This window comes from Mus caroli, unplaced genomic scaffold (assembly GCF_978045245.1).
Source record: "Mus caroli unplaced genomic scaffold, Mus_caroli_1 scaffold_10, whole genome shotgun sequence".
NCBI classification, from domain to species: Eukaryota; Metazoa; Chordata; class Mammalia; order Rodentia; family Muridae; genus Mus; species Mus caroli.
The window spans coordinates 28537501-28562156 of NW_028227265.1; positions in this window are offsets into that span (position 1 = coordinate 28537501).

Below are 24656 nucleotides of genomic sequence, written 5' to 3' on the forward strand. Positions count from 1 at the left end.
GATTGGGTTATATATAGCAGAGTTGTTGGCCAAATGGGTACCAGGAAAATCCCAGAACAAGTTAGATGTTGCCAAGTTTATAAGTTGTTCTCCAGAAACTGATAGCAAGACCCCATTTCTGAAGACAATGCCTACACAACCCATTGAATATGGAGAAGTTAAACTTGTGACTATATAGAAACTCCACCCTAAGATTATTGCGTTTTTGATAAGAGAAGAGACTCTGCATGCTACAAAAAGAGAAATATAAATGCCTAACCAACCACAAACCCTTCCCTTTGATCTACAATAGTGTACTACTGTGGGAAGCCACATGTGCTGTTGCAGGGTGGCGCTGCCTACTGCTGGCCACCATGCATACATAGGCAGTAAAGTTTTTTTGCTAAGATGAGGTTTTGAGAATTAACCAATCAGATGAGAGACAAGTTAACCAATCAGATGAGAGACAAGTTAACCAATCAGATGAGAGATATGCAAATGAGGTGATAAGCATAACCCATGCATAACCAATCCGGGTGTGAGACACACCTCTCCTAGGCCTATATAAGCAGCACCAGTTCTGGGCTTCGGGTCTCTTCACCTCTGCAATCAAGCTCTCCTAATAAACGTGTGCAGAAGGATCCTGTCGCAGAGTCGTTCAGGCGCACACAAGATACTACCTGCAAGATAGGCTAGGGCAATGGTGGCACAAAGCTTGAAGAAGTGAGCAACCAATATCCAATTTGATTTAAGACCCATTCTATGAGACGGAACTCATAGCCAACAACAGTTTATAACCAAAGTCTGAGACTAAATTACCAAGGGGTTTATGGGGACATCAAATAATACTGTTCTAAAAATGTGAAGAAATAAAATGACTGATAATATTCCGGCATACTCATCTACCATTGCCTTGCTCAGCCATGATCAGAGTTGCTTCCAACTGCAGAAAATAGAAATAAATGTGTAGGGATATGGTAGAGCCACAGCCAGAGTGTGAGGGAGTTGAAATATCCTGAGCTACCTGAAATTTTCCAATAAAATTATCACTGTTCAGGAAACCACAGCAGCAAAAGGATCAGAACAGCAATAAGAACCAGAGGGAACAGAGAGCACCAAGAAAACAAGGCACTCTACTTTCACATGAAAAAAGCACATACAAACTCACAGAGAGTAATGCAGTGTGCATAGGGCCTAACTGCATGGGGAGGTACCGGAACCTTTTTGCCTAATATATATATATATAATAATTGTCTAATATATATATAATATATAATGGCTTCCAGTTTAATGTTTTTTGTTAGATTCCTGCCTACGTAAACAAGTAGTTCTGTTTCGTGTGCTTTCTCTTGGGATCTTTTCCTTCTGTGTTTTGGTTTGTTTAATTCCAGTAAATTTAGTTTCATTTTTCTTTTATATCATTTTTATCCCTTTAAACCCTGTGTTTGGATTTTTTGTTTGTCTGTTTGTTTGTTCATTTTTGTTTTTAATGAGAGATAGAAAGTAAATGGACCCAGAAGGGATATGGGAAAGAAACTGGAAAGGGAAAAAGGGAAAAGAGTAAGCAGGATACATCATGGAAGAAAATAATCTATTTTCAACAAGAGGAAAATAAATTAAAATTGAAAACTTTTCCAAACAAAAGGTATTAATCTTAATGATGAATACGACTATACCCTGAGAATACTGTATAACTAGTGTTGTCTAGAAGATGAGTGAGGCAATACATTGGTTTATGCAGTTATATGCTAGGGATCATGTATCTAGCTTATATATAGATAGGGCAAATATATATACATATATTGCGAGACAGGGTTTCTCTGTATAGCCCTGGCTGTCCTGGAACTCACTTTGTAGACCAGGCTGACCTTGAACTCATAAATCTGCCTGCCTCTGCCTCCTGAGTGCTGGGATTAAAGGCGTGCACCACATGCCCGACTAGAGCAATATATGTTAAGGGGGATATTTAAAAATCTGTCTCCAGGGTGAAAACACCTAAATACATATTGTCATGTATGTTCTGGTTCCGAACAACATCTTCAGTGATGGACTTAAGAAAAGGGAATGTATTTAACAGTTTGATCCTTTTTGTGAGAAAATTTCATTTTCCCTGGAGTCAATTTTTCTTGTTCACTGACTACAGAAATCTAAGAGTTCATAACTTCCCTTTATTTTAGACTTTCTAAGGAACAAATAAAAACACATCTGAACACCAACACTAACGTCACCATTGAACGTTGATAATTTACTTTTATTTTCTATAAAATACAAAGTTCTTAGAATTACTGGCCCTATTATCTTAATTAATAGATCAAATGCACTTTAGTATGTTTTATTTGTTTTATTTGTATTTTGTGTTTCTATACACAGGTTCACCTGCAACTCATCTTGGTACAAATTGACAATGTACCTGCTTTAAACTTTTTTTTTTTCATACTTATTTATTACTCAGTGTTCTCTTCTCTACCCTCTTGTCATAGGTCCAAAAATAATGATAAATTGACAATTAATTCTATTTAATTATCTAAGCTCATGAGTCTTATGTATGTGCCTCACCATTTCACAGTACCTATGTTTAACATTGCATTTTCTCTATTAAGGAATGCACTTTCTCAGAGCAGATTAACTAACCACATATGCTAATAAGACCTTAGTCCATTTCTCGCCCTTTGGGATGACTTTTTTTTTTCTTTCTTTCTTTTTTCCAATTTGTTTATTAGGTCTTTTCTTCATTTATATTTTTAATGCTATCCCAAAAGTCCCCTATACCCTACACCTACCCTTGCTCCCCTACCCACCCACTCCCACTTCTTGGCCCTGGTATTCCCCTGTACTGGGGCATATAAAGTTCACAAGACCAAGGGGTCTCTCTTCCCAGTGACGGCCAACTAGGCCATCTTCTGCTACATATGCAGCTAGAGACATGAGCTCTGGGGATACTGGTTAGTTCATATTGTTGTTCCACCTATAAGGTTTCAGACCCCTTCAGCTCCTTGAGTACTTTCTCTATCTCCTCCCATTGGAAGGAGTTAGAGAAACAAAGTTTGGAGTTGAGACAGAAGGATGGACCATCCAGAGACTGCTCCACCCAGGTCTAACCAGTAATGAGCCACCAAATGCAGACACTATTGCATATGCCAGCAAGATTTTGCTGAAAGGACCCTGATATAGCTGTCTCTTATCAGGCTATGCCAGTGCCTGGCAAACACAAAAGTGGATGCTCAGAGTCAGATTTTGAATGGAGCACAGGGCCCCCAATGGAGGTGCTTTCTTTTCTACCTCCCAAGTGCTAAGACTATAGATATGTTGTTCTACCTTGCCTAGCTTCTAAGTACTATTAGAAACAGAACATTTCAAAAATGTTAGTTAAGAATTAAGTAATTTAAAGTATTTTATCATAGAGAAATAGCTCAACAGTTAAGAACATTAGCTGTACATGTAGAAGACCTGAGTTTGGTTCAGTACCAGCATCCTAGTAGCCTATAACTTTAGAATATCTGATGCTTTCTTATGGATTCTAAACACAGCTTCTTGGAGGAAGTGAACATGTAGACAAATGGTAACACACACACACACACATATATATATATATATATATATATATGTATGTGTGTGTATAATGCTAAATTATTTTGTCAAGATAATCTTTTATAGCTACTGTTATTTTTCCAGCTTTCTAGTACAAGAATATATGATAAACATAGAAGAGGTCACTTAGCAAAGCCTTTTATTTTATTTATAGTAATTTGTAAGTATAGTCTTATGACTTATTCTAAATGAGCTTATGTTTTCATGAATGTTCTTCTCTTAATGTTTTTAATATCATTTTAAAGGTGTTCAAGATGAAAAGTGACATCTGCAGTTAATTTCAAAAGAGCTTGTTCAGTGACTGGGGGCACTGTATAGAGAAACAGAGGGCAGTTTGTTGTGAACAGAACAATTTCACATTGATTTTTGTCCTACTTCCTGTAATAAATCGAGAGCTTCGAAAGAGGTTTAATGAGGCTTCATTAAAAATGTTACCTCTAAAATGGTGCTTGTAGATATGGTAGAACTGCTGAGCTCATAAACTCACAGTGACTTTGGTTACCAATACATGATCAAGCCAGTCAATATTCTAGCAAGGAATTGAACAGAGTTCATGAGTCCTCATCCCTAAATGAGGAAATATGTACATAGTATATATATATATATGTGTGTGTGTGTGTGTGTGTGTGTGTTTGTTTGTGTGTGTGTATGTGTGTTTTGTTTATATGTATAAACAAATATATGAATGTACATGTATATGCATGTGTGTGCAGATAAACACCACTGTCATTAGAAAATGATGAACTCCAAAAAATGAATACAGATACATAATCTCTATGTGATTAAAAAAGATATTCATCAGTATAAGAGGCCCCACCAGACATTGAGTACCAAAGGATTCATACTGAAGAAACAGCTTGTAGGCATAACTAGTCTTCAGCATCCAAATTTTTCTGTCATATCTAGTAATCTGTAAATAATGATCAGTACCTACTTATCAATCAGGACGTTTCAACATGTGTCAATTAAAACAATGTGTAACCTCAAACTTCTTAGAGGTATTTGGGATCAATTTGTAGAAGAATAACTGATGTAATTGTTTCTTCTTCTTCTTCTTCTTCTTCTTCTTCTTCTTCTTCTTCTTCTTCTTCTTCTTCTTCTTCTTCTTCTTCTTCTTCTTCTTCTTTTGGGAGGGGGGAGGGTTTTGAGACAGGGTTTCTCTGTGTATCCCTGGCTGTCCTGGAACTCACTTTGTAGTCCAGGCTGGCTTTGAACTAAGAAATCCACCTGCCTCTGCCTCCCAAGTGCTGGGATTAAAGGTGTGCACCACCATTCCCAGCTGTAATTGTTTCTAAAGCTGAGTGCACTGTGTGTATAGCTATGAATGACCAATTCAATGTTTAGAACACTAAAAATAATTAATTTGGTTTTTTTTTTTTGTTGGTAGCAAATCTACAGTGTGGTTCAGATATGTTATCAATAGTTCAACAAAACTAGGGTTAGAGGAAAATAGTTACATTCCATTTGTGCTTAGTGTTATATATATATATATATATATATATATATATATATATATATATATATATATAATTGCTATTTTTATCCCCCAATTTAATTTAACTCAGAATGTTTTATTTTCTAACACCAAATTAACTAAGTTAGGAAAAATCCTAGGAATCAGAAATCGTAATGTATAACAAATTTCGCCAGACTATAGTTTGTTTCCAGGTGCAGGTGCTATATTAGAGAACCAACTAACAGTATTATCTAACAATTACCCACATACCAAAGCCCAAGTAACAGAAAATTCATTTCTGGTAGCCAAAAAAGTGCAGTGTAATGCATTTAAATATTAGGGGTTCTGAACTACCATACATGAACAGCTGCAAAGGCTCAAATAGCCTTCCTAAACTCTTGTTTAAACAGTTCCCTATGCTTTTACAGAGACATAGCACCACGATTATGAAGCACCCAATGAAGGACAGAGCCACAACACTGTGTATTGTGTGTACTATAAGGTAACTCTGTGGATTAAAAGCTGGGTTTCAATTCAAATATCAATAGCAAACTCTCTATAACGAAGTATTGAATGTTAGATTTTCATGTTAGTAAAAAATACATTTCAAATGAAGGCATCCAGGTTCTGAGGAGATGGCTTAGCCAGAAAAACAACTTATTACACAAGCATAAAACTTAATAGCCCAAAAATCATTTAAAAAGCTGTGCATGGTGAGACATGCCTCTATTCCTGAGGGGGGAGAGTTTAATGTCCACCTCACAGTACAATGACATTATATATCCCTTTTACTTAACATTCTGCTTACCATATATGCAGGGATGCCTCAGACCCTCTGGGTCCCGTGCCTGCGTAAAACGGTTCTCTAGAGAAGATGGGCGAAGCTTAGGATGGTGGAGTGACAGACAGAAACAGACACGAAAGAGAGGTGTTGAATCTGAATGTAATTTTCTGGTCGAGCTTAGACTAATTATATTACAGCGAATATCATCAATAGTAAAACATAACAGATACGGTACATTGAAGTTTCCCAGGTGCAAAGGGAGTGACTGCAAAGTTTACGCTGGGGATCAGCATCCCTCCAGATGCAAGAGGAATGACTTCAAAAGGACTATGTTATCTTAGAGATTAGCACCTGTTGGGGTCGGCATGCACTTTAGAGTTAATTGGGCTAGAGGGGTATTAACTCTTGCCTGCCCTCAGGAATAAAGTAGTGTCAAGGACATTTAGGCCTTGTTAATTCTTATCTATGTCTGGAGAATTCCCATTTATCACTATAGTTACTTAATTTGCTGTTGGCACGGAATATAGTCTGTAATAAGAATTTCTATCTCAGTGAGAATTCCAGTCTCTTTTTGTAGATAGGTGAAATAATGACTAGTACTTAATTGGTTATTGAATAGGTTAAACTCCTTGTTGCTATCTGGAATCTAAGAACACTGGGAAAAGGCTTTAGCTATGTTAGAATACAATCTTAAAAGGCATTTACTATAAGGTAATGCTTAAGAGTGCACGTGAATCTATACATTAGACTAACGGTGAGTGGAGGATTGATATTATGATTTATAAAAATTAGGGGAGAAGAATGTCAGACTTCAGGAAGAGAGTTCCCTTTGAAACCCATTGCTTCATTGGTCAGTTTCCCAGCTTTCACTATGTCAAACTGACTCAACCAAAGTACGTGACACAGAGAGATACCTTCTTTTACACAGTAGGGATGCATGTCACAGTGGAGCCACTTTGAATGCAATTAATCTGTTCCCTATCCCTCCCATAGTACCACTGTTCATAGTTACCCTCCATCACTAGTTAGTAAGAAACTTCTAAAGACACTATATCCTTGAGTCATAATATAGAGACTTCAAGGGTGTACTGATTGGCCTTAAAGCCATATCTCTACTGGCCAGATTTCAGAGTTCTGAAATCTGGTAAGTGCCTGCTACCAGAGGAGAAAATTAATCTTCATTTTTACCCCAATGTTACACATGGAAGCTATAACTGTGTCTGTTGTAAGATATGCCCATTGCTCAACAAAATTGAAAAACAGGTATAAATACATACAACTACACCTACCTGATATTTGACAAAGTGCCAAAAACTTAAACTGATGAAAAGAGAACATCTTCGACAAATGGTACCAGGAAAATTGAAAGTCTATATGCAGAAGAGTCAAGTTATCTACCACTTCGCATAAAATCAAGACCAAATGTGTCAAAGACTTAAACATACAACCCAAAACACAGAAACAGCTAGTTTGGAAGGCAAGACATCATGTAGGCAATAATCTACATTATATTGATGTATACACGGACTCTCTATATTTCCTTTTGACAAGAGTAAAGGCCAAAATTTAGCAAAATGTGACTTCATGAAATGAAAAACCATTTGACCAACTAAAGCAAACTGGACCAAGAATTACAAAGAATAGGAGACAATCTTTGCCCAGTTTATATCTGACAGAGATTAGTATCGGAATACATAAAGAAAACAAAACAAAAAAGAATGAATAAAACAAGTTTTTGAAAATGGCTTTTGTACCTGACCAAAGAATTCCCGAAAGAAAGGAAAAATGGATAAGTAATGGGGGTTTGAAGAGACTGAGCCATCAACAAAAAAGCATGCAGAGGCTGGACCTAGATGCACTACACATTTGCTGCAGATGGGTAGGTTGGTCTTCATGGAGGTGCTCTGACAATAGGAGCAGGGGGCTTTTTCTTATTCTGTTGCTTGCCAAAGGATCCCCTTCCCCTTGGCCCTCATTGGGAGAAGATGCACTTGGCCCTCTTTGAAATAGATGTCGCTGGGTGGGGTAGTACACAAGGTGAGAGCTTCTTCTTTTCTCAGGAGGAGAGCTGGTTATTTGGGAAAGGACTTGTAAGGGTAGAAATAGAAGAGAGGGGTGGCTGTGATCTTGATGTAAAATGAATAAAAAAACATAAATTATTGAACAAAAACTATCTTTAAAAACTGTTCATTATCTCTAGCAATTAGGGACCAAAACAATTTTAATATTTAATCTGTTCCCAGTCAGAATGGCAAAGTTCAACAAGACAACAAGTGTTGGAGAGAATATGGAGAAAAGGAAACCCTACCTCACTGCTGGTAGGAATTTAACTAATACAACCATTATGTAAATCAGCTTGAAGGATTCTGAAAAGCTAAAAATAAATCTACCTTAACACCTAGTTAAATCACTTCTTGGCATAGGCCCAAAGGACTTGATATGCAATTCCAGAGATACTTGCTCAGCCATGTTCAATGCTGATCTTTTGTAACTGCTAAGAAAGTGAACAACTTATATGTCTTTGAACCAACAAAAGAATAAGAGAAATGCAATGCATATTTAGTGTAAAATTCAATACAGTTTTAATGAAAAGTGAAATCATGAAGTTTGCTGGTAAAATGATAAAAATTAAAAAGATAATATTGAAATAAGAAATTTAAATGCAGAAAGACAAATGTCTTATGTTATCTCTCATGAGAGGCTGGTAGTTCCAAACTTTAGATGTGAGAACATATTCTGTAATAACTGCTAAGGCCCAGAAAGTAACAGGGGACCACATAAGGTGAGGAAGTAGAGAAATAATATAGACAGGAATAACATGGTGCACATGATCAGATGGAAGAAATAGGAAAGGGAGAGGTTTCTAAGAGAGGATGGGAGATAAATACAGTAATATGATGGTAAAATATCAATTTTGTTTGGAAAGACATTAGGAATCACCCTATCAGTTGCACATCTAAAACATTCTATAATATATGTAAGTTCATAAAACTTCAATAAAATGTTCTTTTCGGGGTTGACAATGCTCACTCCAAGAACAAAACCCATCTAAAAATACCCCTAACACCAGGCATAAGAAGACTTCTTTTGAATATTTGGTCACAATTGTCGAAGGAACTCCCAAACCATTGCATTCACCCTTAGTTTCCTCCAAGAGACTGAAGGTAAGTCCCTAGTGTTAAAAACACCTAGCACTTCAGACACAGCAGCCAGAGGCCCATGAGCTGAAGCTGATCTGAATGACTCTTCCCTGAGAAGTAGCTTTCATGGTAATTTAGAATGCTATTCAAGCAGCCACGGTAGGGAAGTAATGAAAGTCCTACCAAACTATAAAACATAATAATGACCAACATTGCACAATAACACTAAGGGTGCAATTGTAGCATGCATACTTCCATGATAACCACTGACTCTCTAATGACTCTCTAATTGAATCTAAGATCTCCTCAATTAGAGATAAACTCTGCCTGGTACTGGAAACCTTGCTGACTATGACTAGTGATGTCATAGTTCTTGGAGGAGAACAGAACACACTACTTACTAAACCACTATAATCCCTAACTTTACTCTGTGACATTTATACTCAAATGCACAAATAAATATAGTTTTCAGGCCTCATCAAGGAAACTTCTTTTTGCAGTAGACAGAGATCATTATAGAAATTCATAACAAATCAAAATGCAGAGTTGAAGAGTCCAGTCCCAGTGGATTCAACTACATAGCATCTCTGTCCCTAAGGGTTAGGTAATATTATGGAAGAGGAGTGTGACTTAGTCAGGGTTTGTATTCCTGCACAAAATACCATGACCAAGAAGCAAGTTAGGGAGGAAAGTGTTTATTCAGCTTACACATCTACATTGCTTTTCATCACAAAAGAAAGTCAGGAGAGCAGCTCACACAGGGCAGAAACTTGGAGGCAGGAGCTGATGCAGAGGCCATGGATTGTGCTGCATACTCAATTGCTCCTCCTGGCTTGCTCAGTTTGCTCTCTTATAGAATCCAGGATTACCAGCCCAGGAATGGCAACACCCACAATGGGCTAGGCCCTCCCCGCTTGATCACTAACTGAGAAAATGCCTTACAGCTGGATCTCATGGAGGCATTTCTTCAAGAGAGGCTCCTTTGTCTGTGATAACTCCAGCTTGTGTCATGTTGATACACAAAACCAACCAGTACAGAGTGGAATAATTGTAAAGACTGGAGGATAAATTTTGTTGTGAGCTCACTGATAAGTGGATATTAGCCCAGAAACTTAGTATACCTGAGATATAAGATACAATTTGCAAAACACATGAAACTGAAGAAGAATGAAGACCAAAGTATGGACACTTTGCCCCTTCTTAGAATTGGAAACAATCACCCATGGAAGGAGTTAAAGAAACAAAGTTTGGAGCTGAGACAAAAAGATGGACCATCTAGAGACTGCCATATCCAGAGTTCCATCCCATAATTAGCCTCCAAACGATGACACAATTGCATATACTAGCAAGTGTTGGCTGAAAGGACCCTGATATAGCTGTCTCTTGTGAGACTAGGCCGAGGCCTAGCAAACACAGAAGTGGATGCTCACAGTCAGCTATTGGATGGAGCATGGGGCCCCCAATGGAGGAGCTAGAGAAAGTATCCAAGGAGCTAAAGAGATCTGAAACCCTGTAGGTGCAACAACATTATGAACTAACCAGTACCCTGGAGCTCTTGACTCTAGCTGCATATGTATCAAAAGATGGCCTAGTCGGCCATCACTGGAAAGAGAGGTCCATTGGACATGCAAACTTTATATGCCCCAGTACATGGGAACGCCAGGGCCAAAAAGTGGGAGTGGGAGGGTAGGGGAGTGGGGGGCAGGGTATGGGGGACTTTTGGGATAGCATTGGGAATGTAATTGAGGAAAATACGTAATAAAAAATATTTTTAAAAAATTTTGTTGTGAGACTGTCTTCTCTAGTAACACATTAGCTGCTTCCATAAAGTCTCATGTGATTGCCTAAGTGTGAGGTATACATGGATGATCCTCAAAACAAAAAGAACTATATGAATCTAAGGAATCATCAAATGCAAAAAAAAAAAACCAAAAAACAAAAAACAAAAAACAAAACAAAACAAAAAAGAAAGAAAGAAAAAGAAAGGAAAAGAAAAAAAAAAACAAAAAAACTTTTCCATATGGAAGAGAACATGACTTGGTTACCCAGTGCCAAGTGATTAGCTCTGGAAAAAAAAATGAGTGCCTCTGTGTATGTGTGTGTGCGTGTGTGTGTGTTTTGTGTGTGTGTGTGTGTGTGTGTATATACATATACAAACATACAAAGTTCAAATCCAGCGCGATCAAATACCTCCACATAAAACCATATACACTGAATCTATTAGAAGAGAAATTTCGAAATATCCTCAAACACATTGGCACAGGGGAAAGTTTCCTGAACAGACCACCGATGGCTCAGATTCTAAAATCCACTATAGACAAATAAGATCTCAAAAAATTGCAAAGCCTCTGTAAGGCAAAAGACACTGTTACCAGTACAAAACAGCAACCTAGAGATTGTGAAAAAATATTTACCAATCCTACATCCAATAGAAGACTAATATCCAATATCTACATAGAACCCAAGAAGTTAGAATGAAATAACCCTATTAATAATGACAACCCTGTAGGAGGACCAGTAGTCTCAATTAAAATGGAACCCCAAGAGCTCCCAAACACTGGACCATAAACCGGGCAGAATACACCTGCTGATATGAGGCCACTAACACATATAGAGCACAGGACTGCTAGGTCTGTGTTCAGTCAGAAAAAATGTATCTAACTCACAAGATACTGGAGGCCCCAGGGAGTTTAGAGGTCTGATTGGGTCAGGGAGGAACACACCCTCATGGAGAGAGGGGGTGAGGAGGAGGTATGGGATATGGAACAGATAGAGAGTAGACATGGAGGGGGGAATAAAATCTGGAGTGTAAATAAATAAATAAATAAAAGCCAAAAAAAAAAAAAGAAAAGAAGAAAGAAAAGAAAAATGGGGTATAGATCTAAACAAAGAGTTCTCAACTAAGAAATCTCAAATGGCTGAGAAGCACCCAAAGAAATATTGGACATCTTAGACATCAGAGAAATACAATTCAAAGCAACTCTGACATACCCCACACCTGTCAGAATGGCTAAGATCAAAGACTCAGGTAACAGCACAAGTTGGCAAGGATGGGAAGAAAGAGAAACACTCCTCCATTGCTGTTGGGATTGCAAGCTGGAAATCAATCTGGTGGTTCTTCAGAAAACTGGACATAGTATTACCTGAGGACCCAGCTATACCACTCCCGGGCATATACCCAAAAGATGCTCCAACATATAATAAGGACACATGTTCCACTATGTTCATAGCTGCCTCCTTTATAATTAGCCTGAAGTTGGAAACAACCCAGATGTCCCTCAACAGAGGAATGAATACAAAACATGTGGTACATTTACACAATGGCCTACTACTCTGCTATTAAAAACAATGACTTCATGAAATTCTTAGGCAAATGAATGAAACTTAAAAATATCACCGTGAGTGAGCTAACACAGTCACAAAAGTGCACACATGGTATGTACTCACTGATAAGTGGATATTAGGAAAAAATGCTCGAAATATCCATGATACAACTTACAGACCGTATGAAACTTAAGAAGTAAGAAGACTGAAGTGTGGATGCTTCAGTCTTACTTTGAAGGGGAAACAAAATAATCTTGGGAGGTAGAGGGTGGCAGGGACTTGAGAGGAAGGAAGGATGGGAAGAGAATAAAGGGAGCAGAATCAGGTGTGAGAGGAGACAGGGGAGATGTCCAGATGATCTGAAACTTGAACAAAGACATGTACCAATGGGAGATGGGGAACCAAGGGTAATTAACAGAAAGTCTCAGATGCCAGAAAAGCAAGAGGCTCCCAGGACCCAATGGGGATGATATTAGCTAAAATATCCAACAAAGTGGAGAGAGAAACTGTAGGAACCATATCCAGAGGTTAGGCATGGCTGCCAGTTGAGGGATGGTGCCACCCACCATTCTCAAAATTTTAATTCAGAATTGCTCCAGTCTATAGGAAATACAGGGAAAAAGAGTGGATTAGAGACTGAAAGAAAGGCCATCCAGAGACTGCCCTACCTGGGGATCTATCCCATATGCAGACACAAATCCCAGTCTCTTTTGCTGATGCTGGGAGGTGCTTGATGACAGCAGCCTAATAAGGATGTCTCCTGAGAAATTCTGCCAGGGTCCTACTGATACAAATGTGGATGTTTGCAGTCAATTATTGGACTGAGCACAAGAATCTTAATGGACGAGTTAGGGGAAGGACTGAAGGATCTGAGGGGGTTTGCAACCCCATGTGAAGAAAAGCAATATCAACCAACAAGACTCCCAGAGCCTCCAGGACTAAACCACCAACCAGAGAGTACACTTGGAGGGACCCATGATTCCAGCTGCATATGTGACAGAGGAAGGGCTTATATGGTATCAGTGGTGGTGGGGCCTTGGTCCTGTGCAGGTTTGATGCCCTAGAGTGAGGAAATGTTGGGGTGGTGAGGTAGAAGTGGGCATGTGGATTGGGGAGCACCCTTACTGAAGCAGGAGAGTGGGATAGGGGTTTGTGGAAGAAAAACCTGGAAAGGTGATAACATTTGAAAGGTAAATAAAAATATAACCAAGAAAAATTTTAAAACATACGTATATGTATGTGTTTTTATATATGAAGGGGATATAAATTTGGAGAATAAAGGAGCAAGAGATTTGGAGAGAGGAAGAATGTGAATAAATTATGTAATCTTAACATCAAAAAAGAAAGGATGGGAAGAAAGAGGATAAAAGGTAGAGGAGGTGACTACAGCATTGTGTACACGATAGGGAAGTTGAGCCATGAATTTTCATCATGCACAAGCCAAACAAATGCATGAAAAGTAGAAGCAGTCAGAATATTTGGAGAATAAAGGAGCAAGAGATTTGGAGAGAGGAAGAATGTGAATAAATTATGTAATCTTAATATCAAAAAAGAAAGGAAAATAGAGGACAAGATATGCACATTGATAAAGTAGTAGTAGGAATTTTATGAGAGTAACCAACCACTTTCTCATACACTTAGGTTGTTTCATGAGTCAGAATTTAGGACAGGTATTGTTACTGGAGTTGAGAAATGCTGGCAAGAGCAGTCATAGTACCTATGGAAAAGTGTATTCTTGTTATTCAGATAAAAAGCATAGAATCAAACTGCCTAATAATGATTTATTGATTACCCTATACATTCATACATTATTGTACCTTTCAGCTCTCATCAGATATGCATTCTTTACAGTAGATGATGGTTGAAATAGATTCACAACTCTACTCAGCAGAGAATAGTGGATGTGGCATATGCAGTTCTAAGTGAGACATGAATATCATATTCCATTATTCCAAGTGTCAAAATCATGGCAAAGGATGGGAAGAAAAATGATAAAAGGTAGAGGAGGTGACTACAGCATTCTGGACACCATAGGGAAGTTGAGCCCTGAATTTTCATCATGCACAAGCCAAACAAAATGCATGAAAAGTGGAAGCGGTCACAAAATTTTACCCCTACTTGAGGAGCTATTGGCAGGTCTGCCTCCTGGGAGAGGGAAAACCAGTTTTCTCTGAGGATATGGAGTCTGAAAGGGGTATTCATCCCCAGTAGATTCTGTAACACACCTGGCTACCTAATGTTAAAATTTGCTATATTTCGTGGATCTACATACAATAGGTACTTACTTCTTATTAATGTTTATAGGGCCTAGAAAAATTACCCAGAAAATAAGACCACATGCTGGGTTTGCAGTAGATCTGAGCTTTACTCTCAACACTTGAATGTTATCTCACGTCCATCCCTAACTCCACTTCCATAGGATCTGACAAACTCTTCTATCCTCTTAGGCACCAGACAAGCAAATGGTACACACATACACATGCAGAAAAAGTCTCACAGGTGTAATATAAAAATAAATAAAATTTTAAAATATATATGTAGAAGCCGGACAGTGGTGGCACAAGCCTTTAATCCCAGCACTTGGGAGGCAGAGGCCGGCGGATTTCTGAGTTCAAGGCCAGCCTGGTCTACAAAGTGAGTTCCAGGACACCAGGGATATACAGAGAAACCCTGTCTTGAAAAACCAAATGTATATATATATATATATTTGCAGAACTAATATCATGTGTCAACTTAGGCTCTATAATATTCCTGAATTACATCTTATTTTTCAAATAAAATGTATGTGGTAGAAATATTAATTTATATTTTACTTTTCTATTGATAATATTCCTAAGAAATTAATACAACTGATCATTTTTAAATGAAAAATATAAGCAGCAAAATCATTTAGAAGAAGAAATTCTGCAAGTCATTATTAATAATGTCCTATCAATATTACCCAAATGGGAAATATTTCTAAGATTTAAATAACATATAAGTGCTTTCTAGTACTTTTATTTCAGCTCAAACCAAGTAAATTTTGACAATATACTTTCCAAATTATAGTTTTCTTCAATAATATGAATAAAATAATGAAAACATTCACAAAATGTATAAATATTGGGGTCTTTTTTTATGGTAATGTATATTCTGTGTCATTGTATGTTGGAAGTATGTGACCCGCTTTTTCATTTTGATTTTTTTTAATTTTTAATATTTTTTATTACATATTTTCCTCAATTACATTTCCAATGCTATCCCAAAAGTCCCCCATAGCGCCCCCCACTTCCCTACCCACCCATTCCCATTCTTTTGGCCCTGGCATTCCCCTATATTGGGGCATATAAAGTTTGCAAGTCCAATGGGCCTCTCTTTCCAGTGATGGCCGAATAGGCCATCTTTCGATACATATGCAGCTAGAGACAAGAGCTCCGGGGTACTGGTTAGTTCATAATGTTGTTCCAACTATAGGGTTGCAGATCCCTTTAGCTCCTTGGGTACTTTCTCTAGCTTCTCCATTGGGAGCCCTGTGATACATCCAATAGCTGACTGTGAGCATCCACTCCTGTGTTTGCTAGGCCCCTGCATAGTCTCACAAGAGACAGCTATCTTTGGGTCCTTTCAGCAAAATCTTGCTAGTGTATGCAATGGTGTCCGCGTTTAGAAGCTGATTATGGGATGGATCCCTGGATACGGCAGTCTCTAGATGGTCCATCCTTTCATTACAGCTCCAAGCTTTGTCTCTGTAACTCCTTCCATGGGTGTTTTGTTCCCAATTCTAAGAATGGGCACCTTGTCCACATTTTGGTCTTCATTCTTCTTGAGTTTCATGCGTTTAGCAAATTGGGACCTCATGAAACTGCAAAGCTTCTGCAAGGCAAAAGACACCATCAATAAGACAAAAAAAACACCAACAGATTGGGAAAGGATCTTTACCTATCCTAAATCAGATAGGGGACTAATATCCAATATATATAAGGAACTCAAGAAGGTGGACTCCAGAAAGTCAAATAACCCCATTAAAAAATGGGGCTCAGAACTGAACAAAGAATTCTCACCTGAAGAATACCAAATGGCAGAGAAGCACCTGAAAAAATGTTCAACATCCTTAATCATCAGGGAAATGCAAATCAAAACAACCCTGAGATTCCACCTCACACCAGTCAGAATGGCTAAGATCAAAAATTCACGTGACAGCAGATGCTGGTGAGGATGTGGAGAAAGAGGAACACTCCTCCATTGTTGGTGGGATTGCAAGCTTGTACAACCACTCTGGAAATCAGTCTGGCGGTTCCTCAGAAAATTGGACATAGTACTACTGGAGGATCCAGAAATACCTCTCCTGGGCATATATCCAGAAGATGTCCCAACCGGTAAGAAGGACACATGCTCCACTATGTTCATAGCAGCCCTATTTATAATAGCCAGAAGCTGGAAAGAACCCAGATGTCCCTCAACAGAGGAATGGATACAGAAATTATGGTACGTCTACACAATGGAGTACTACTCAGCTATTAAAAAGAATGAATTTATGAAATTCCTAGCCAAATGGATGGACCTGGAGGGCATCATCTTGAGTGAGGTAACACAATCACAAAGGAACTCACGCAATATGTATTCACTGATAAGTGGATATAAGCCCAAAACTTAGGATATCCAAGATATAAAATATTGGGGTCTTAAGAGAAGCTTGGATGATATGTAGAAATTTCATACACTTTACATTCACTCTTTGAATAGCATTTTATAAGACCATGATCCCCTATAAATGTGACAATAATGCTCTCTGTCCACAAGAAACACTAGTTATTAAACCACTGTGCTAGGAATATGCACTATCATGTATTTTATTATTTACATATCTCAAATCATCAAATTAAGAAGGCAGTAAGTCTCTCAGAGTGCTGGATGGGAAATGAGATTTAGTGTTGTAGTTTTGACTGTGAGAAAACTTTTCAAAGTTAAACAGAAACTGCCTTGAGTTGATAAATGCTTTCTCAGCAGGTAAAATTAGAATATTGTGATAAAAATAAAATCAGATTTTAGTTATAAAAATAGAATCTCTTGTGTCTTATAGGAAAAAATGATAAAAATACCTACTATAATAAGAAATTTTTTTTTCAAATAAATTATATCTACATAGCCTTTAGGTATATTAGTAATGAAGTGTATACAGACTAAGTTTACTATGTATGTTTAAAAATAATTTAATATTCCAAGTTCCATATCTGAGAGTTTTGAGTATTTTGTTTCTTAAAATCTCTCCCAAGCCTGAAAATTGGGACATCATGGACACGGTGGAAGGTGAGAGTTTAGGAGTACACATTGGCCAAGAAATGCATCAGAATCCAATACCAAGTGGTCATCCAGGTTTTCTGCGCTACCTTTCTTCAAAACATCATCAATATATTCTCTCCTGCTCTTGTTTAGGTAAAAATTATAATTGAGAAAAAAACAAAAAACAGGAGTCTGATGCAAATTGAAAAATATAGCCAACACAACTTATCCTTTTATTATTCCCACTTGTAAGAAATTTAGTGAGGTTTCTAAAATTAATATAAAATGTATCACTTTTCCTCTAAAAAGTATACATAAATACTTAAAGACTAGTTGAATAAAGGCCTATAATCTCAGAAGTTAAGAGACTGATACAGAAGCATTACGGTTCAATTCCAGACTTGGTTACTTTACAAAACTTTCAAATTTTATATGTGTTTGTGTGTGTGTGTGTGTGTGTGTGTGTGTGTGTGTGTGTGTGTGTTTGTGTCTGTGTATCAATGTATTGGATATATATTTTATTTGTACAAATATATAAATAACCATGTTTTTATACATATACACACAAATATATGTTTTATATGTTCAAAATTTATGACAGTATTATATTCAAATGCACCTATCATAAAAAATATTGTAAGACACTTATTACTCTTTTACTACTAAACAGTATTGCACCATCTACCTTAAAGAAACTTAGGGTTCCCCTTCACATGGGTGATCTCATCCAAAGCCTATCTCATAACAGTGTATTGAATATCTCATACCTCAAGTATTCATATACCTGAGTGCTTCGTGTGCATGATTTGAAGGGTAAGCATAAAATATCCAAAGCCTGCTGACAACTGCATAGAATGTACATTGTCATTTCTCTCCTCTCACAGTCACATTGATGTCAGATTTAAAGTGTTGTATCATGTACCTCTTTTTCAAGGAAAATCTCAAAAGTCAGAGGGAAAAGCCAAAACTTGCAGCATGAATTCTAGTGAATATATTGTTTCATAACTTCATGAATGGAAACAACAAACCTAAACCAGGTAAGTATGACTCTGTCTAAGTCTGGCTAAGAAATCTGCTGCTGAATTTACATAAATACACAATCAGGTGATTAAATGTGTGTGTGTGTGTGTGTGTGTGTGTTTTGAATCATCATGAGTGATAACAGACACCGTGCAGAGTTGAGAATTTGTGTTACCAGTATCATTCAATGCACAGATTTCAACATCAACACCTGTTTCCCAGTCACCACATTTTTTTCTGTGATTTACATCAAAGTTCATCTGTTTTATATCTAATTACTAATTTATAAAATTATAAATGTGAAAGCAGAGCAACCATACCCCGTACACAATGTTCCAAAAATTCACACTTAAAATGGATGTAAACATAGCTTTCTATCAGTAAATCAGTTTGAACTATCCACAATGAGAATTTGATGATAGTATGTGGATAGACTATTTCCCTTATTTTTGTTCCCCAAATTGTGGATGAGTTTCAATAAGAGGTCCCTCTATGGACAGGTGAAACCAGGTGATTTGGATCTAGAATGATAGTGACAGGCAACCCATGACATGTGATTGCAGCAATATAAATACATTTTGTTTTATATCTGAGGGGGGGACTTCATGGCCACCTCCCATCTCCATCCTGGAACATGGCCTGGCTTGAGCTTTCACAATTTGCCTGCAAGCTGTCACAAAACCCTGTGAATTCACATGTGTAACTGCAATGGTATATTTGTTGTTGTTGTTGTTGTTTGTTTTATGGACAATACTGTTTTCTTTGACTCATTCACTCCTTCTTGCCCTTACAATCATTTCTCACCCTTCTTCAAAGTTGTTTGGGGTAAGAGTGGTTATAGAGATAGAGGTCATAGACATGTCATATATAGGAATGTATACTCTGAAGTCTTGTTCTTTTCACCTTGACCATTTGTGGGCCTCTGTTTCTGCCTATTGAAAAATGGAGCTTTAACTCTAGAATTTGACTGTAAGACTCTGTTGTTAAAGAGTCAGACACATGACTCATAGAACATAGAAAAAGCAATACTGGTCAATACTGATATTGACTTGGAAGCTTGTTCCCTCCTGGCTACTTTTCATAGTGCCAGAAGATGATCACGATCATGCACACTACCAGAAGACAAAAGTCATCATCAATCTTATTCAGCATGGAACTCTACTGTTTACAATGGCAACTATCAGGCGAGATATGACCACTGATGCAACAGTGTATGTTAGGCACTAAAGTGATTAACTGCTTTCTGGTTGGAGTTAAGGATCACTCCAGAATATGGACCCACACTTGTAACCCCAAGTTATCAGGGCCAACAATCTATGGCTAGACCAGTCATAATCTTTATGTGAGAATCCACTACCATTACTCTGATAAAATGACTTAGAGTTTAACTGACTCCTAAGTTCTTATCTTTATACCTGTAGATTAGTGCAGCTCTCAGATAACTCCTCTTCTTGAAAGCTTTAAAATACCATGAAAAACAACAACAACAAACACATACATATAATTAAAATGAACTTACTTTTCTCTTAAGAATAAAGCCCCCAGTTCACTAAATTTCAGTATGTTCTAGTTTTTCCATGTTGGGGGAGAACTTTAAAAATAAAAAGAGTTGTAAATTTTACTTTAAGTAATTTTATTACTGTTATTTTGATGTTTCTTGGTACTTACTTTTATTTTTTAATTCCTTAGAGATAGAGTCTCATGTAGACGGACTACTTTGGAACTCACATATAGCAGAGTATGACTTTGAACTTCTGCTTCTTCTACCTCCACCTTCGGAAGGATAATCTTAGAGGTATAAATGACAATGCTGATGTTATCTTCAGGTTTGGGACTTGAGCCCTGTATTTTGGAACTAGGTAAGCACTCTCCATCTGAGCTATATTCCACACTAAGTATTTTTTCAGTCAGTTTCTTCTAATACAATCACTTAATATTTTTGAAAGATGAAAGTTAGCTCCTAAATGTTTTGTTTCTTATTGTCTGAAGTCAAAAAATTTAGTGCTGTTAGCACATTTGAAATAATATTCCACACTTAATCATATTTTCTAAGAATCAAGTCACTTTCTAAAACTGTTTAAAGCTAATAATGAAAATGTAAAATTGTAATTTATTGTGTACCTGAAATATTCATACCTTAAAGACCTCGTTTTTCTTGCTACCAATGCTAGAATTTTTCATTATAAAGATAAGTTTATAAATTTAGTTCTTTGAATTTATCAAGGGTGTTGTATTGATGAGGCATGTTTGCTTGTACTGGGCTTCACCATGGGACTACACAGGGATGCAGAAAAATCAGAGGGGGGTACATTTGGTGTAAAGAAGAGGATTATTACAATGACTTATGTAGGTAAACAGCACCCAGCTTGCTACAACCATCCACCACTCTCTAATCACAGGCTATACCATTTTAACTTTATATACATAAGGAATGCTAAATTTGTGCTTAAAAATATTTATTCATTGTTATTTTATGTTTATATGTGTTTTGCTTGCCTATGTGAGCATGTGTGTGTTCACTTTTTTATGCCTGGTCACCAAGAGATCAGACTTCTGATCTAGCTTCTCCGGAACTTCATCACATGGGATTGTAAGCTGCCGTGTGAGTTCTGGAGAACAAACTCAGGTCCTTGTGAAAATTCCTCCTCTTAACCACTGGAATAATTTATGTTCCACAATGAAACTAATAATATAAAATAATTTTCAAGCCACAAAAATGTGTGGTGATTGTTGTGATCAACGCAAGTTGTGCTCTTTGAAGTCTTCATGTCTAACAGTGACCAAAAGAATCCCACCAGCTGCTTTATGAAACTGGTCTTTAAAATACTTTTGTAGACATTTCTTTTTATCACACTCTTGCATTCTTTCTTAGTATCTGATCACTTGTGTTTTACTAAACAGACTGAATACAATGCTGTTTTATTTAGTAGTTTAATGGTTTAGGAATCTTTCATCAGTTTGAAATTATGGTTAAGGAATTATAGAGTTTAAATTCAAATTAAAATATTTTTTGTAAATATGACAATGGGAATCAGAAGTTGCCATATAGTGTAAACAAAGTTCTACATTTGGCATCTTATTGAGTTGCAAGCAAATAGTATACATAAATAAAGAAAATACACATTTAAATTTTTAAATCTGCTTTAGGTTAAAATTTCAATTCTACAATAGAAACATTAAAATGACTTCTGTGTCAACATGCTTATGGTTAACAGCTTTGTTCAAACCTGAGGTCAGGCTAAGGCCATAATACTACTAACTTATGTCATCTAAAACACAGAAGTCAATCTACTTCTTTACCTCCACTAACTAGCATTCATAAGAATGGAAAGTACTTTACACGATACCAGAGGAGAGAAGTAATCACCCATCTACGAATCCTGCAACCCATAACTGCTGCCTTTTTGCAAGATATAGTGGTGCAATATTGCCTCAAATGATTTTCTAGCAAATAAATCACTTTTGATCGAATTTCAGGCACACTATATAAATTGGAAGTCACACATAACACTGTTGTTAAGGCCAGGACCCTGAGGCTAGATAGGTCATGGGCCATAGGTTAACTTACAATTCTGCTACATGAACATAACAGAAAATGACTTTTTATGAAGTATTGCTATAACCATACATCATTGCATGGCTCCATCTTTACCAGAAAGGGTTCTTGTAGTAGAAATAATTAACACAGACACAAAATTAGATGGAATGCAAAAAATTAGAGACTGTGAAGAACTAAACCCTAATTAAGATGACTTTATCAAACCCCTTCCTTCAAAGTTCAGGGATCTATATGGAAGAGTAGGCAAACAGATTGGAAGAGCCAGAGGTGGTGGGCCACTCCAAGGGTGCAGTATCTCCTAGATACAACAGGGCTGATGCATATATGACCTCAAACAGATTGTGACAGCTTGTGCAAACCTGCACAAATTAAAACCAGACAAAAATTCCTTCACAGAGAAGGGGAATTCCAAACTCAGTCCCTGAACACATGTACTATTTGCAAAATAATAATAATAATAATAATAATAATAATAATAATAAACAATGGAGTGTCACCAAGTATATCAATCACACTTCAAGGAAAGCCTCATGCTCTGGAATGGCTGACCAACATGAAACAGACTGTGTGAGTGCGTGTGTGTATGTGTGTGTGTGTGTGTGGTGTTGTGTGTGGTTGTGTGTGGTTGTGTGGTGGTGTTGTTCTGATTTGATGATTTTAGTTTTGTTTTGGGACCTTAGTTTTGTTTTATTTCTAGGGTTTTCTTTTTCAGAGAGACACAGACAGACACACAGACACACAGACTGACAGAGAGTAGAAATTATATGAACTTTAGTGGGGAGAGACATGGGAAGGATATGGGAGTACTTGGGGAAGAAAAAAAGAAAATAATCAAAATACATTATGGGAAAATTAAATAATTTAATAAAAATAAACTCCAAGACAGCTACTGAATCCCATTAAATTTACCTACCACTTTAATATTTCTCAACTTGTATTTAAAGATTACTAAAATACAATGTTATCACTCAAGGAAGGCTTGGTAATAGTCCAAACTACTTTCTTAGAGTAGCAGTTAAGATTAAAAGACCCTTAGGTAATTCCAGTGACTAATCCATTTTCCAGAGAATATCCATGGGCTGGCTTATGCCCCATAGCATATATGTAACAGAGGACTGCCTTGTCTGGCCTCAGTGGGAGAGGATGCACCTAACCTTGTAGAGACTTGATGCGCTAGGGAAGAGTAGTGTGGGAGGGGGATGAGGTGGAGGTAGGTTGGTGAGGGAAATGGTGAGTAGGTGTTGGGAGTGGGGTGGAGAGAGTGGGAGAGCACTCTCTCAGATACAAGGGGGAGGAGGGACAGGGTTGAAGAACACTTGCAGGAGGGACCATGAATGGGGCAAAATTTGGAATGTAAATAACTAAAACAATTTTAAAAATATTAACAGAAACAACCTTCTTCATTTATGGGCTGACACAAAATATGATACCATTTCTTCTCAGAACTTCTTACATAGTATCTATTCGGCTTATGCTGCTGGCTACTTATTGACATCAACTGTAATAGTAGGAGCATTTGCTGCGCTAATGCTATAAGTGGAGGTTATTTCACTACTCTTATAACTACTAGAAACTTATGCTGTATGATCATTGCTATTAAGTACTATATTAGCTGCAGTATTAGCAACAGGACTAATAAAATTTGCAAACTTGGAGTACTATTTATGCCACAAAGGCACTGTAAATACCAAAAGAAAAATATATGCATTGATCAGACTTTATTAATTAATTAATTAATTTGGAATTAGATGGAAAATATTATTTTAGGACTGAAGGAGCTGAAGGGGTTTGCAACCCCATAAGAAGAACAAAAATATAAATCAACCAGATCATCCAGAGATCCCAGGGACTAAACCACCGACCAAAGAATACACATGGAGCAACCAAAGAATTCAGCTACATACATGACAGAGGATGGCCTTGTGGATCATCAGTGGGAGGAGAGGCCTTTGGTCCTGTGAAGGATTGTTGCCCCAGTATAGGGGAATGCCAAGGCATGGAGGTTGGAGAGGGTGAATGGGGGGGGGGGGGGAGGAGCACATTCATAAAAGCGAGCAGGATGGCATAGGGGGTTTTCAGGGGAAACAGGGAAAGGGGATAACATCTAAAATCTAAATAAGCAAAATATCCAATTTAAAAGAATGGAACAAAAAATAATAATAAATAAAAATAAAGGAACAATATATATGATAATGAAGAAGCAAATCTTTCACGTAAGTTCTCATTCATAAGACTTCAAATTTATATTTAAAGCAACTTGGATGAACACTTGGTTCAAGTCTCTCATTTATGAAGGAAAATACAGAATGTAGGTGCCACACACCTTCTATCAGAATTCAGAATATTGCATCATTGGATTGAGTTGCATGCCATTCCAAAGACTTATATGCATCCATGGATTATGACAGAATTCTCATAAATGGTGGAACTATGTCGAAACAGACATAGTCACACTTATGAAATTTTGATTGAATTATTGCACTGTAAGAGTTGTGAAAAAACTGGAATACATACTTGAGATTACACTATACTAAAAACAAGTAAAGC